General features: G+C 34.5%; 1 pseudogene; it reads left to right on the top strand.

The window, feature by feature from the left end:
- Positions 1 to 303: 303 nt before the first annotated feature.
- LOC145112450 (wall-associated receptor kinase 2-like) lies at positions 304 to 13,122 on the top strand (annotated as a pseudogene).
- Positions 13,123 to 15,090: the final 1,968 nt, after the last annotated feature.

Here is a 15,090-nt window from a genome sequence, read left to right as displayed (position 1 = left end):
CATATTCTCTCAAGTTCTTCCAAGGTGTTTTGGTGATTTGTGATTCCATTTGAGGCTTCCACACTATTGGGGCTAAGCTCTTAAAGCTTGAAGACATCAAGCTACATCAAAAGGTATGTCATCTAACTAGAACTTTGTAGTATAGGTGCTTCATAATATGCTAGTTAGATGAAACCTTGGAATAGTTAATATTTGCATGTATAATAGAGAAAACATAGATCCAAGGTTTATAGGGTTGCATGTACACCATAGGAGTGTTAGAATGCTCAATACCCAACACCCACTACGCTGGTTATGGAACCAATGTTAAATGAATGTCAGTCCAAGGAAGGAGACTATAATGGGAATGTAGAATTGTCAACAGTTAGGAAGGACGACTCCAAGAAAGAGGTTGATAGAGATGGATGCAAGTATGAAGACTTCATGGCATCCCAACCACCAAGACTTTCTGGAGAACCAACACTAGTAGCAGTCATAGATTGGATCTACTAAATGGAGATATTGTTCGAGAGTTGTGATTGCAGCGACCAATAAAAAAAACAATCTTCGCAACCAGACAGCTAAAGACTGGAGTATTAAGTTGGTGGAAGCGGGTGACTAATGCTATGTCGAAAGGGGAGGGAAGGAAGATATCATGGGAGAACTTCCTTGTGCAATTGAAGGAGGAGTACTACTCAGAAAGAGACCTTCTGGAAATTGCAAATGATTTCCAAAACCTGAATAAATGAGAGATGAGCATCAGAGAGTACGTTATAGCCTTTTTCGAAAAGATGGAATTAGTCCCTTACCTAGTTCCTACTTAACTCTACAAGATAGAAAATTTTTCTAATGGATTACCAGCGGATTTCGTTCCTTTGGTAAAGCAAGAAACTACATTGGGAGAAACTATCCAAATTGCCAGGTCCTTGGAATACATAGTTGAAATGAAAATCGCCAAGGATGAAGCTGGAGAGAAGAGGAAGGGTAGAGATATTTTGGAACCCAATAAGATGGAAATATTTCCGAAATATAACCCTAACAACAAGGAGCCCGAAGATGGCAATGAAGCATATGGTGCGAAAAATGTAGAAGGAAGCATTTTGGACAATGCTTAGAAGCTGTAACCTGCTTTAGGTGTGGCAAATTTGGTCACTATGCTAACCAGTGTGTAGTCGCTTATATGACATGTTTCAAGTGTGGAGATGTCGTGCATTTAAAGACGGATCTAAAAATAGAAATGTACTTTGGGTTTTTTCTAAAAAAATATCAATAAACTGCATCAAACATAAACAAATATATATATATATATATATATATATATATATATATATATATATATATATATATATATATATATATATATATATATATATGAATCCATGGAATGGCACCTATGTTAGGAAAATAATGAAAAAAAAGGATCATGTAACAAACTGTTATGAAAATGGTCCCTAATGCATAATTTTTATACACAAATTGTCCTTTTGGTATTAAAATGTGTAAAAAATAGTCCTAAGGCATGAAAAACAGTTATATCTACAACCGTCAAAAACATAAAAAATAAAATAATTAATTGAATATATGTTGATGTATAAAATCACAAAGAAAAAGAAAGTACATCACTATCGTTTTAATCAAGAAATAATGGGCGTTTGCACACAATCATACACATACACATACAAACACAACGGAACAACATCGTACTTTCTGCTATTCCCTCAATAAGAATAGAAATAACAGAAAATCAAAAGTATCTTGCTATTTGCAAGTTGTAGTTTCTTAAGAACAGACAAAGTTCCAATCGACTTTTTGTTGTGTCACAATGCATATATGATTTTGTTGTATCACATTGCATATACATGGATTTTCCCCAATCTTTTTTCCCGTTCTTTTTTCATTGTCAGTTACCGAAAATGCTCTTATTTTCTCTCTTAAAAATTGCTTCCTGAATTGAATCTTCCTATTGTGCCCCTTTTGACCGGATATATACATGCTGTCAAATCCACTAAATAAGGTCAAAGTAATTAAGGTAATCTAATAAATGTCAATCCGTTAAATAAGGTAATTCGATATTACCTTTATATTTGTTTTTTTCTCCTCTTTTGATTCAATATGAGACAGGATGTCCACTTGAAATCCGGTCACCATATTTTACTGAAAACAAAATTATCATATGGAAATTTACATACAAAAATTAAATATTCAAACTGTCACAACCTTATTTAACGTGATAAACATAATGGGCGTGTTCGGCACAGAGCGTTTGGGAGCTTCTGACATTTGACAAAACGCTCTGCTTTGAACAGAAAGCTTTGTTTGGCACTACAAGCTTCTAGTGTTTAGTTTAAACAAAACGCTCCAACTCAAAAAGCTACTTCACGTAGCGTTTAACAAAACGCTACCCGTTACTAGTTAACCGCTACCGACTATCAGCTAGTTTTGTCGAACACGCCCTAAAGGTACTCTTTTATTAGAGTAGGGGGGGTATTTGTATAAAGATCATTTTGAAAAATATATCAAATAATGAAGTGTCATCATATAAATAAATATAAATACAAGGTTAATAAACCCTAATATTTATCTTGCAAAGTATAAATAGAAACTGTGAAATTGATAATATTTCGAGAAATAAGTACATTTAAAGAAAAATTGTGTGTTTAGTTTATATTTAAATTTGTGTATCAAATTATTTTAGTACCTATTTTTAATCCATAATTTAATTAAGAAACATATTTTTAAATAATTAGTAAATATATAATATACTTATCACATTTATTTATACTTGTAATATAATAATAGAAGTAAAAGATGTATTCCGACCACCATCTAGCGAAATCCTAGACATAGCCGTTCCATGTCTCTAAACTCGAGTCGCCATCATCTTTGGAAAACCCTAGATGGTCGGCCAGGCTTGTTTTTCAGGTTTTGGGTGTTTCTCTTCGAGGGTTTTACGTAAGGGAGTCGACCGATGTGGTATACAACTGCAATGGTGGCTGATTGAGGAACTGACCAAGAGGGTTTGGATTTGACCTATCGGCGGTAATGGTGTCGAGTTTTGTTGGATGGAAGATGGTCCGACGACTGTTTTATGTTTTCAAGAGAGGGAGAGGGGGAGTATATTTGATAATAATAAAATATTTAAAAAAGGAATAATGAATAAATATATTAAGGGTACAATAGTCATTTTAGTTTGGAAGGACCAAATCCATAATGAAATTTGTTAGAAAGGACAAAAACTTCAACTTTGAAACAATAAGGACCAAAACCTAAAAAGAATGCAAACAACCATTTTTGCTATTTTGTCTACTCTAAATATGAATATATAAGATGCTTTAACATATCAACCAAATCACACACAAAACATATCTGATCAAAGAAATACAAGAAAAAAGAAACATGCATCATGTTTTCATCCTCGCATTGTTGTGTGAAAGCAATTTTGTAGGTGCCTCTCCCTTACAGCCATTGCAAAGCCACACTGCCAAACAAAATGCGGGAACGTAACAGTTCCCTTACCATTTGGAATAAGCAAAGGGTGCTCCTTAGACGAGTCATTTGAGCTTACCTGCAACATCACTTTTAAACCCCAAAAGTTTTTTAAAGGCTCAGGGAACATCGGCATATACAGTATTTCGGATTCCAAGATCAGCATTTTCAATTCTGTTGGTCGCTCTTGCTACAAAAAATCTGTGAACGATACTAGTGGTAATTCACGTATGGCATTCGATGAGGCGGGCCCTTTCACTTTTTCGTCTAAAAACAAGTTTACTGTTGTTGGTTGCAATAACTATGCTTGGATCAGAGGACTGCATGGACCCAACTACGCTAGTGGCTGTATGGGCATATGTACTAACGTAAGTAATGTGCCTAACATTAATGGTAACTGCTCGGGAATTGGGTGTTGTCAGACATCAATACCAAAGGGTCTCAAGGGTTTCAATGTAAATATTGGCTCCTTTGATAACCATATGAATGTAAGGTCGTTCAATCCTTGCGGTATTGCATTTCTTGCTGAGGAAAACCACTTTGGCTTTGGTGGTGCACGTGATTTGTCTGGTGCTTCAAAGCTTTCTTTAGATTCACATGTCCACATCCTGGTGGATTGGGTAATTGGACGAGGCAAGCGGAATTGCTCACAGGCTACAGAATGCAAGGCAAATAGCTGCATGGACGATGACGATCTTGGTGGATATCGCTGCGGCTGCAACAAAGGTTACCGGGGCAATCCTTATCTTCATAAAAATTATATTTGACACAAACTGGTCCCAAAAACCCGAATAGATAGATCGTCTCATTGTATCAGTCCAAAGTTAACTTTTAAAACTTATTTTTCTACAAAGATGATAGATATAAAAAACTTATTAATAAAACACATAAGGAGAGAAGTAGAGTATAATTTAATTTATGGCCCATCCCACATCTGAAGGGTTGAGAGTAGAGTTTGTAGATTATGGACCCTCAAAACTCACACTAAGAATAACACTTGTGTTTGTTTATTACTCGACTGTGATGACAGAAAAGGGAAAAAAAGTTTTCTGCACAAATGATGAATTAACTATGTATTGTAGAAAAGTAATGACAAAAAAAACTTATTCATATTTAAGAATATATATATATATATATATATATATATATATATATATATATATATATATATATATATATAAATGAATTAACTATGTATTGTATAGAAAAGTAATGACAAAAGAAACTCTACTTTATTCATATTTAAGAATATATATATATATATATATATATATATATATATATATATATATATATATATATATATATATATATATCCTTCTAAACACCCACGTGATTGCATGAAAATAGTCATACTAACAACTCTACCTAAAGACTAGGTACAACTAATGACCTATTCTTTCAACTCCAAACAATTCCGTCAAACTAGTGTACCACTTCTAGATAATAAACTAAAGCATAAAATGTAAAAACCATAAATACTTATTTATTCAATTTTCCACGTCAAGATTATACCCAATAGAGTTATGCTTATTAAAAGCAGGATGAGGGAGACCTTCTTAGGTTACATTTGGGCTTTGATCCATTAATTATAAACTTAGGCTGTCATTTACATTAAAGACCCAATTCCAAATAAGGTTTTATTTATTTATAAATATTTTGTTTTATAAAGTTTGGTTTACAACATTCAACATGGCCGGTTTAATCGAGTGAACCGGCTTGTTTTAATCTAATTATAAACCACTGATTTTTAAGCCGGAGGTTTGACCCATATCGATTGAAAACAGTTGAACTCTATTAGTCTAGTCCTATTTTCTAAATATCATTGTTTGTAACTTACTAAAGATTTACAATTGTTTTTTCAATTAAAATACATTTTCATTTCCACTTTATTTGTAAAATTATTCAATATTTTATGTAAAATAATATATATATATATATATATATATATATATATATATATATATATATATATATATATATATAATTGTTCTTCAATTCCACATTATGTTTTACATCGAATATAAGATTAAGACTACTAAACATTAAATTTGAAAAAACATTATTTATAAACTCTATAAATTAAGGTTAACGTTTACTTGTCATATTTGTTTGTTCAAGTTTAAGTTTATTTATATCTAGTTTATTTAACATATTTAAAATTTGAGTTTATTTATTTAGTATTTGTTTAATTTTATTATTATATATTTAATATGAAAATTGTTTCAAATATATTTTAAATTTAAACACTTTTTAATATTTCTTTGTTAAATTTTTCTAAACGTATGTGTCATATTTCTTTAAATATATATATATATATATATATATATATATATATATATATATATATATATATATATATATATATATATATAACTTTTTACAAATGAGTTTTAATATTTAATTTAATGGCTTATGAATGAAATTATTTATTTAATAAAATAATTGTTATATTAATATCAAAATTAATTTAAATTATTTGTTTTGTTATATTTTTTTATTAATAAAAAATTTAAGGTTATTAAAACAAAATGATTTTAGACAAACAATAAAAGTCTTTTAAATTGAAAAGTATTATTGAATATATAAAAATTTGAAGAAAAAGAATATAGTTGGGATATATTTTTTGGTCTAAAAAATTAGTGAAAATTAAGGTGAAGATATAGGTAAATCACTATTAGCATTATTATTTTTACTCTAGTGTAAAAGATGGTCTAAATGAGATATGGAAAAATAAATGAGTAAACCCTTTTTGTCAATCAATTAATTTTGAAATTAGATACAAAACACACATATAACAAATACATTAATGTGCCAATATGACTAGGCATGTGTATTTAGGCATGTGCATTCATTTTGTAATATTAGCAAACCATGTGTATGCCACGTTTTGTACCTCTTTGTTTTAATACTTGAATAACTTTGTTTGCTAGATATCAACGAGTGTGAGGATAATAGCACCTACCCTTGTTATGGGAGATGCATTAATAATCCTGGGAATTACAGTAGTACATGTTTGCAAGGATATGAAGGCGAAGCCAAAGAAAAGTACGGCTGTCGACCTATAAGGATTATAATATTTGCCTTGAATACTTTTGATTATTATTCACATATATATAATACAGAGTATACAAAGATATACATGTTAATAAACTAGCCTAAACATAAGTAAAATAAATAAAATAAATGTTATCAGATTATCTTGACAGATGTCAAGAGTTATCGCTAATACCCCCTTCAAGCGAAGTGGTGGAGGACCAATACGTAGCTTGGCGCGAAACTGTTCAAAAAGCGGACGGGGAAGACTCTTGGTAAAAATGCCGGCTAGCTGTAATGATGTTGGAACAAATCGTGTGTATAAGCGACCGGAAGAAACCAATTCTCGAATGAAGTGATAATCAATATCAATATGTTTCGCGCGTTTGTGAGAAACGGGATTCTGACTTAAAAATAGAGCACTTCGGTTGTCACAAAGAGGAGTAGGACGATCAGGGGGCAAGGCATGTAATTCACGCAGGAGATGAGTGATCCAAACAATCTATGCAGCAGTGTTGGCCATTGCTCGATATTCAGATTCACAACTAGAACGAGATACCGTAGGTTGCTTCTTTGCACTCTAGGAAACAAGATCCCCACCAAGAAATATGGAATAGCCATATGTGGAACGACGAGTTTCTATACAACGTGCCCAATCTGCATCGGAGTATCCAATCAAAGACGATGAGGATGGACGAGTAAAGTGCAGATCATATGATAAGGTTCCCTTAACATAACGCAAAATGCGTTTAACGGCTTGAAAATGTTTAGTGGTGGGAGCATGAAGAAATTGGCTAACTTGATTGACAGCATATGAGATATCCGGACGAGTGATGGTCAAATATTGAAGAGCACCCACTAGAGAACGATAGGCGGTGGAGTCCGAAAGAGGCGAACCATGAGTAAGAAGAAGTGTAGATGTTGACAATGGTGTAGATGCAGGTTTCGAGTCTTGCAACCCAGCACGAGTTAGTATGTCATAAGCATATTTTGCTTGAGTAAGAAATAAACCGTTCTCCATGTATGACACCTCAAGACCGAGAAAATAAGTGAGCTCTCCAAGATCTTTGATAGAAAACTCGGCATTGAGTTTAGAAATAAAGGTGCGGATAAGAGAAGGTTGGTTGCCGGTAAGAATTATGTCATCTACATAGACTAGTAAATAAAGAATTTTAGAGTCCCGTTTGAAGACAAAAAGGGAAGTGTCAGCTCGGCTGCAAAGAAAACCAAGACTGATAAGGAAAGAACTTAGTCGTTGAAACCAGGCTCTAGGTGCTTGCTTTAGACCGTACAACGCCTTCTTTAATTGACAAACATGGTTAGGAAAGCGTTGATCAATGAAGCCTGGTGGTTGTTCCATGAAGACGGTATCGGTGAGTTGTCCATTGAGAAAAGCATTGTTAACATCCAGTTGATGCAAAGTCCATTTGTGCATAATGGCTAACGATAGAACAATACGAACAGTGGAAGCTTTCACTACAAGACTGAAGGTGTGAGAATAGTCTGACCCAGGAATTTGAGAAAAACCTTGAGCTACTAAGCGAGCTTTGTATCTTTGTATAGAACCATCGGGATTGAACTTTGTGCGGAAAATCCATTTGGAACCAACAACATTTGAAGCCTTAGGACGAGGAACTAATACCCAAGTATTATTTGAGCGTAAGGCGGTCATTTCTTCTTCCATGGCGGACAGCCAATGAGGATTTTTAGCAGCGGATTTAAAACCATGAGGCTCTTTGATGGTAAAAAGAGCCTGAAAAAGTGGCATTTTATCAAGATAAGTAAGGTCCACTTGATGTTTTAGTTTAAAGATACCTGCACGCGATCTAGTAACCATGGGATGTGTAGAGACCGAAGTAAATTCAGGTGTAGTGGGTGGCGATGGAGCTGAAGTTTCCGGTAATGTCGAGATAGCCGGTGACGAAGGAGCAGCGGGAACCGAGGGTGCTATCGGGGCAGCTGGAGAGGCTGCTGCTGGAACCGAGGGTGACGCATGCTGCTGATCAGCAGGAAATGAAACAGTGGGAGGCTGCTGATAAGCATCAGTAAGATGGTGATCGGGGCATAAAGAGCACTTGGTAGCGGGCTGTGTTCGTGAAGTGACCTTGGAAGGAGGTTCCGGTGGAAAAATAATTGAAAGAGGTTCCTCAAAATCCGAAAAATCCATCTTTTCATAAGTAGTGGAAGATATAACACCCGTGAATGGAAAAGTGAGTTCATCAAAGGTTGCATGACGAGTTGTATAAACACGTTGGGTTGATGGATCAAGACAACGGTAACCCTTGTATTGAGAGCTATAACCAATGAAAATACAGGATATACTTCGGGGTGCTAATTTGTGAGCCGAATAATTTTTTAAGTACGGGAAAACATGACATCCAAAAGTTCAAAACAGAGCATAATTTGGTGGTTCTTTAAAGAGAACTTCAAATGGCGACTTGTGGTTTAGAACTTTTGTAGGGACACGATTGATAATGTAGGTTGTTGTACTGAAAGCATCAACCCAAAGAGATGGTGGAGCACTGGCATTAAAGAGCATGGTGAGACCCGTTTCTGTAATATGTCTGTGTTTCCGTTCAGCCCGACCGTTTTGTTGCGGAGTATGAGGACACGAAAGACGATGATGAGTGCCATTTTCCAATAAAAGAGTGCGGACTCGATTGTTGATAAACTCTGTTCCACCATCACTTTGAAAATTTTTGAGCTTGTACGAAAACTGTGTTTGAACAAATGCTAGAAATGTGGTGAGGACACTAAAGAAATCAGATTTCAACCGTAAGGGATAAAACCATGTAAATCGGGAGTAATCATCTACAAAAATACAATAATATAAATAACCGTTTGTAGAGGGAACGGGTGCCGGTCCCCATAAATCACAGTGAATCAAATCTAGCACATGTAAGGATCGTTTAGAATTATGTAAATCGGGAGTAATCATCCACAAAAATACAATAATATAAATAACCGTTTGTAGAGGGAACGGGTGCCGGTCCCCATAAATCACAGTGAATCAAATCTAGCACATGTAAGCTCAAAAGGTAAGTGTTTGCTTTTTGAAATTTGACATGAATGACAAATACGAGGTTTAGGTAAAACTGATGTAACAGATAAACAACCCGCTTTATTTAATAAAGAAATAGTGTCAAAAGCAACATGTCCTAATCTAGCGTGCCATAATTCAAAGGATGCATATAGTCGTGAAGATTTTAAAGCTGCTACAAGTGCTCCATGTCCTTGCTTGAGTACATATAATCCATTTTCACATGTTCCTCTTGCTAGAATTTCCTTTGTTGACCGATTCTGAATGGCAAAAAACAGATTAGAAAACAAAACATCAACCGGAGAATCTTTAGTCAATTTGCTAATTGATATAAGATTCTTAGTAATATGGGGAATTACAAGCACGTCTTTTAATTGAAGATCTTTGGATAGTGAAGATTTACCAATGTGAGATATATGAGAAGTATTACCATTACCAAAGACAATATGATCACTGCCCATATAAGATGAAGATGATTCAAGATTAGTAGGAGAGGATGTCATATGAGCCGATGCACCAGAATCAACGTACCAATCTGGTGAATCACGTGTGATATGGCATTGTGCTTGGAATGCTTGAGCTAAATGAGCATTCTGGTTCGATCCTTGAGTAGCAAAAGTACTTAATTGAGGACAAGAGCTGGCAAAATGACCGTTTGTACGGCAAAGCTGACAGTGCGGTGGTCGTCGACCACGACCACGACCACTAGAAAAGGAATCACGACCACGGCTGCGACTGGTAGTAGTGTTGCCACGAGAGGGAACTGTAGAAGGAGTCACTGAGGGCTGTTGGCGATCTGCAGTGTAGGCAGCAGCTGGAGGAGAAGATCCGTGAATAGCTGTAAGGAATAACTCATGACCTTCCGCTTGAGATACAAGGTCACAGAATGAAGGTCGAGGCCTGATAGCACGATGGGCTGTGGAGAAAGTCTCGAAATAAGGACCAAGTCCACAGAGAAACCAATGACTTTTATCTTGCTCATCAACTGGGTGACCAATTGCAGCAAGTTGGTCGCAGACAGCTTTGAACTTGCGACCAAATTCAGAAATAGTAGAAGATCCTTTTTGGAGTTGCCTGAGAGAATCCTTGAGATTTTGCATTCGTTCTTGAGAATCATGACTGTAAGCAAGTTCAAGAGATCGCCAAATTTCGTGGGAGGTTTGAAGCCCTAGAATTTCAGCCATGGCTTCTTCAGATAAGGAAGACTGAAGAATAAGTAATGCACGCTGGTCTGCTTCCAGCCATGACGTGTAAGCAGGATTTGGAGAAGAGACTTCAGCAACAACTATGGTTTTTGGTGGTGGAGGAATCGAATCATCAACATAACCAAATAGGCGTTGATAAGAGAGAAGGGGCAGAAGTTGATTCCGCCATAACAGATCATTGGTGGAGGAGAGTTTGATAGTGAGCATGTACAGAATCGTATTGAGAAGAAGAGTGACATATGTGGGTTTAGAAGTAGAAGAGGCGTCGCCTGCCATGAAGAGGAGAAGAAGAGGAGGCGTGACCTAGACTGATACCATATAAGGATTATAATATTTTCCTTGAATACTTTTGATTATTATTCACATATATATAATACAGAGGATACAAAGATACACATGCCAATAAACTACCCTAAACATAAGGAAAATAAATAAAATAAATGTTATCAGATTATCTTGACAGATGTCAAGAGTTATCGCTAATACGACCGGTTGCTAAAAAATCAAAATTTCCAGTGGTGTGTTCTCTATTGGTATACTTCACACAAGTATTATATACCTAAATCTAACATCATATAATTAGGTACTATAAATTAAGTATTGCAAGTCAAAATGTGTACAGTCACCAATCCTTTTGACCAATGCATCACAGTTGATAATTTAATTTGTCAAAATATATTATTTTTTCGAAATTACTTTTTTCAAGTGGCCGAAGCTAACATATTTTATGATTTTTTTCTTCATATAGTTAACATTTTTTCATGAATTTTGCTTTTCCGGTGTACATGTTTCCCAAAATATATAAAAGTTTTGCGAAATTGGCCTTACTTTTTCTTCAGAAAAATTGGTTGGTCAAGATGTCCGATTTAATTAGACTATAAGCAGATTATCAAATATCACTATATAATGTTTTTTTTAATAAAAAAGAAAGAATCCGTTGAGTTTCTAATGTATATAAAAGAATTGGGTTTAATTGGACAAATTTGTTGGTTGCTAATGAGTATAGAAACTAATATTTTTTATAAATATTTGATTTGAGTTAGGTTGTAAATGAAGATAAGCTTATATAGGTTTTATGTTATTCTATCCAAGACTAAGCTTTATATAGGTTCTATATTCTACTATATCGAAAACTACTTTTTCCGTGTAAAAATCTGCATTTGAACCCATCCTTGACTATTTTTATATGTAAAAATTTATGATATTCATTTACATTTAAATATGTAAAATGGTAATGTGTGTTTCTCCTCAAAAAAGCAAACGTGGTAACTAAAAATTTATTGTACTTACTTTTGTTTTCAATCCAAAAAATACTTATTTCAAGATTTTTTTTTATTTCGCAAAATGAATTATTTTTTTCTTTTTTTATATGAAGTATCATTTTCAAGAAAAAAAAAATATATGTCATGGACTAATAACCAATTTTTTGCAAGATAAGTCGTAATAATTTCGTGGTATACATACATAATTGTTGGAAAGGTGGCTTTATTGCAAATGATGTTCCCATGTTTAGTATTCATCTGGTTAACTGATCATTTTCCTTATATTTTTCCATGTAGCTTTGGTTCGGATTATGTTAACATTAGCTAGGATCATTGGGATATTCTTTAGCATCAAGAAGAGGAAACTTATGAAGCTACGAGAGAAGTTTTTTGAGCAAAATGGTGGTGTGTTACTCAAAAAAAACTGAATTCACAAGAGGCTGCTTACACCGTGACTATATATAGCACCAAACAGCTTCGAAAAGCAACTGATAACTATTCAAATGAGCGAATTGTGGGGCGAGGAGGTTTTGGGGTTGTTTATAAAGGAGTACTGCCGAATAAACGCGTTGTAGTAATAAAGAAGTCTGTTTCAGTGGGTAAGACCGAAAAGGAACAATTTATCAATGAGGTGTTGGTAATAACAAAAATCATCCATGGAAATGTTGTTAAACTGTTGGGCTGTTGTTTGGAAGAGGAGGTACCGGTATTAGTGTATGAGTTCATTCTCAATAACACACTTTACCATCACATTCATAATGAAGAGGGTGGAACGAGTTGGTTATCATGGGAGAATCGATTGATGGTTGCTGCAGAAGCTGCATCTACACTTGCATACATTCATTCTCATGCCACCGCCCCCATCATACACAGAGATGTCAAGTCCGCAAATATATTATTTGATGATGACTTCAGTGCAAAATTGTCTGATATTGGTATTTCCAAATTGTTTTCTATAAAAGAAGAAAACGTCAACAATGTTGTTCAGGGCACACTTGGGTACTTGGATCCTGAGTACCAACACACAGGCAATTTAAACGAAAAGAGCGATGTGTATAGCTTTGGGGTGGTCCTTGCAGAACTCATCACCGGTAAAAAAAAACCCTTCTTGTAGAGAGTGTCTACCATGAGAAGTACTTGTCAAAGTATTGTGTCAAGTGCATGAGGGATGGAAACCTCAAGCAAATGGTGGAATCGAGATTATTAAATGAAGGGGGTATTGACCTTCAACATTTAAACGATACATGCAACACAGCTAGCGAACAGGTGCATGGAAATATCTGGTGTTAACAGGCCAACCATGAGGACTGTTGAACATGAGCTTGAAGCGTTAAGGAGGCCTAGTACGACACATCCCACTGTTCCACCTGAACAGACATGAAGAAATTTCTGGAACCATGATTCCAGAAATTCAGCCAGCAGATTGATAAACCCCCAACGATCTTTGAGAATTGAGATTGATCCGGTTCTTATTTGTTTTTAGAGTCTATCTTTAATTATGCAGTTTTTGTGTAGTGTTAGTGCTCCTTCCATGCTTTTGTTCTGTTATGGGGAGTAGTACCCTTTTTGGTTGGGTCGGGTGAGCTGGCACCTTTGTTTGGTATTTAAGTCCTTTTTGGTTGTGATGGTATATTGTTTGCTTGAGTTAAACCAATACATAAAGAATGGTTTAATATAGTTAGTAAATCATGTAAATAAGGCTTTTCAGTTAAGTTCTAGCTTTTCACAATTTTCCCTCATTTGCTTTTCTTTCCATTTCTCAAATATTTTTGAACATTTATCCAGATAATACCTCATGTGAAATAAAGCATAGATTATCAAATCTTGAAAATATAAATTTAGATAGCTAGAGTGACATATTTAAAGTCTTATAATTCAAAAATATAATAAAATGTTAATATATATTAAAAAATGTTACTTTTGCATAAGACTTTTATAGGATCCATATGCAGCACACGTGACAACTTAATCAACTCAGTTACATCTTCTTCACCTATAAAACAGATTATAACATTATATAAAGGTATGACCATGCTTCATAATACACATGAAGGTATCAAAGACAAAATCTTTTTAAAAAAATAACCTTCCAGTTCACTTTCATACAAGTTGAACATATGTTTTCCCTTCAAGGGCACTAGAGAAAGTATTTCACCAGACAAAAGTCTATATTTTCTCCTTACCTTCGATGGCATTCTAAAAAATTTGTTCACTAAAATCTTTGTTTGCTAACTCTAATCTATGAAAATATGTTGCTATTTCTTGCATCTAAATCAAAAAGGGTTAAATGCACAAAATAACAACTTACTTCTACTTACAAATATGGTAAAAAGAACTTTAAATGCAAAAAAAGCAAACTACATTGTTATTTCTTCTATTTAGAGCAGAAATTACTAAAGTTATAGTAAGAGTTGATTAAACTGTTTGTTTCCCAAGTGAAAAATATTTAATAAAACTAAAACATTTTTTGATTTTTATTTGCACCTTCAAGCATGGCTATATAACAAGAGCCCATGATATGTGCAAAAAGCACTCACTTTTGAGTTCATTTGAAGAACAAGAACCTTTCTCAGCTTCAACAACCACATGCTCACAATCCTGTAATAGAATCGGAAATTGAAATGGTAATGGTAAAATAGTCATTTACACTCATTTAAATGGTTCATGCAGTAAAAAGTGATGGGTTTTGAGCATTACAACATTCCTATGGTGCACATGCAACCCTATTTGCTTTGGATCTAGGTTTTTCTCAAGTTATACATGCAAATTAATTTTCCAAAGCAAAACCCTAATCTAGCATACAAGAAAACAAAATCTAATCATATTAGAGTTAGAACAATACCTTTCTTGTTGATAGCTTGATCCTGACCTTCAAGAGCTTAGTGCCTCAAGCGTTGCACCTCTAATGGAGTCACAAACACCACTTAGAAAAGGATGAACAAGAGAGAGGTGATTGAGGCTTCTTGAATTCGGCTAGGGTTCTCTAAGAATGCATAGGGGCCGAAAACCTTAAGCCAAAGGTTCCTTATATATATAGTTGAGCTGCTAGGGTTTTAGGTGGAAACCCTAATTCTCTGCTTAA

The sequence above is a fragment of the Lactuca virosa genome, chromosome 5 (assembly GCF_052849685.1).
Source record: "Lactuca virosa cultivar CGN04683 chromosome 5, Lactuca_virosa_CGN04683_v6, whole genome shotgun sequence".
NCBI lineage: Eukaryota > Viridiplantae > Streptophyta > Magnoliopsida > Asterales > Asteraceae > Lactuca > Lactuca virosa.
Note: the sequence above shows the minus strand (reverse complement) of the source record. Positions and strands in the feature narration are given on the sequence as shown.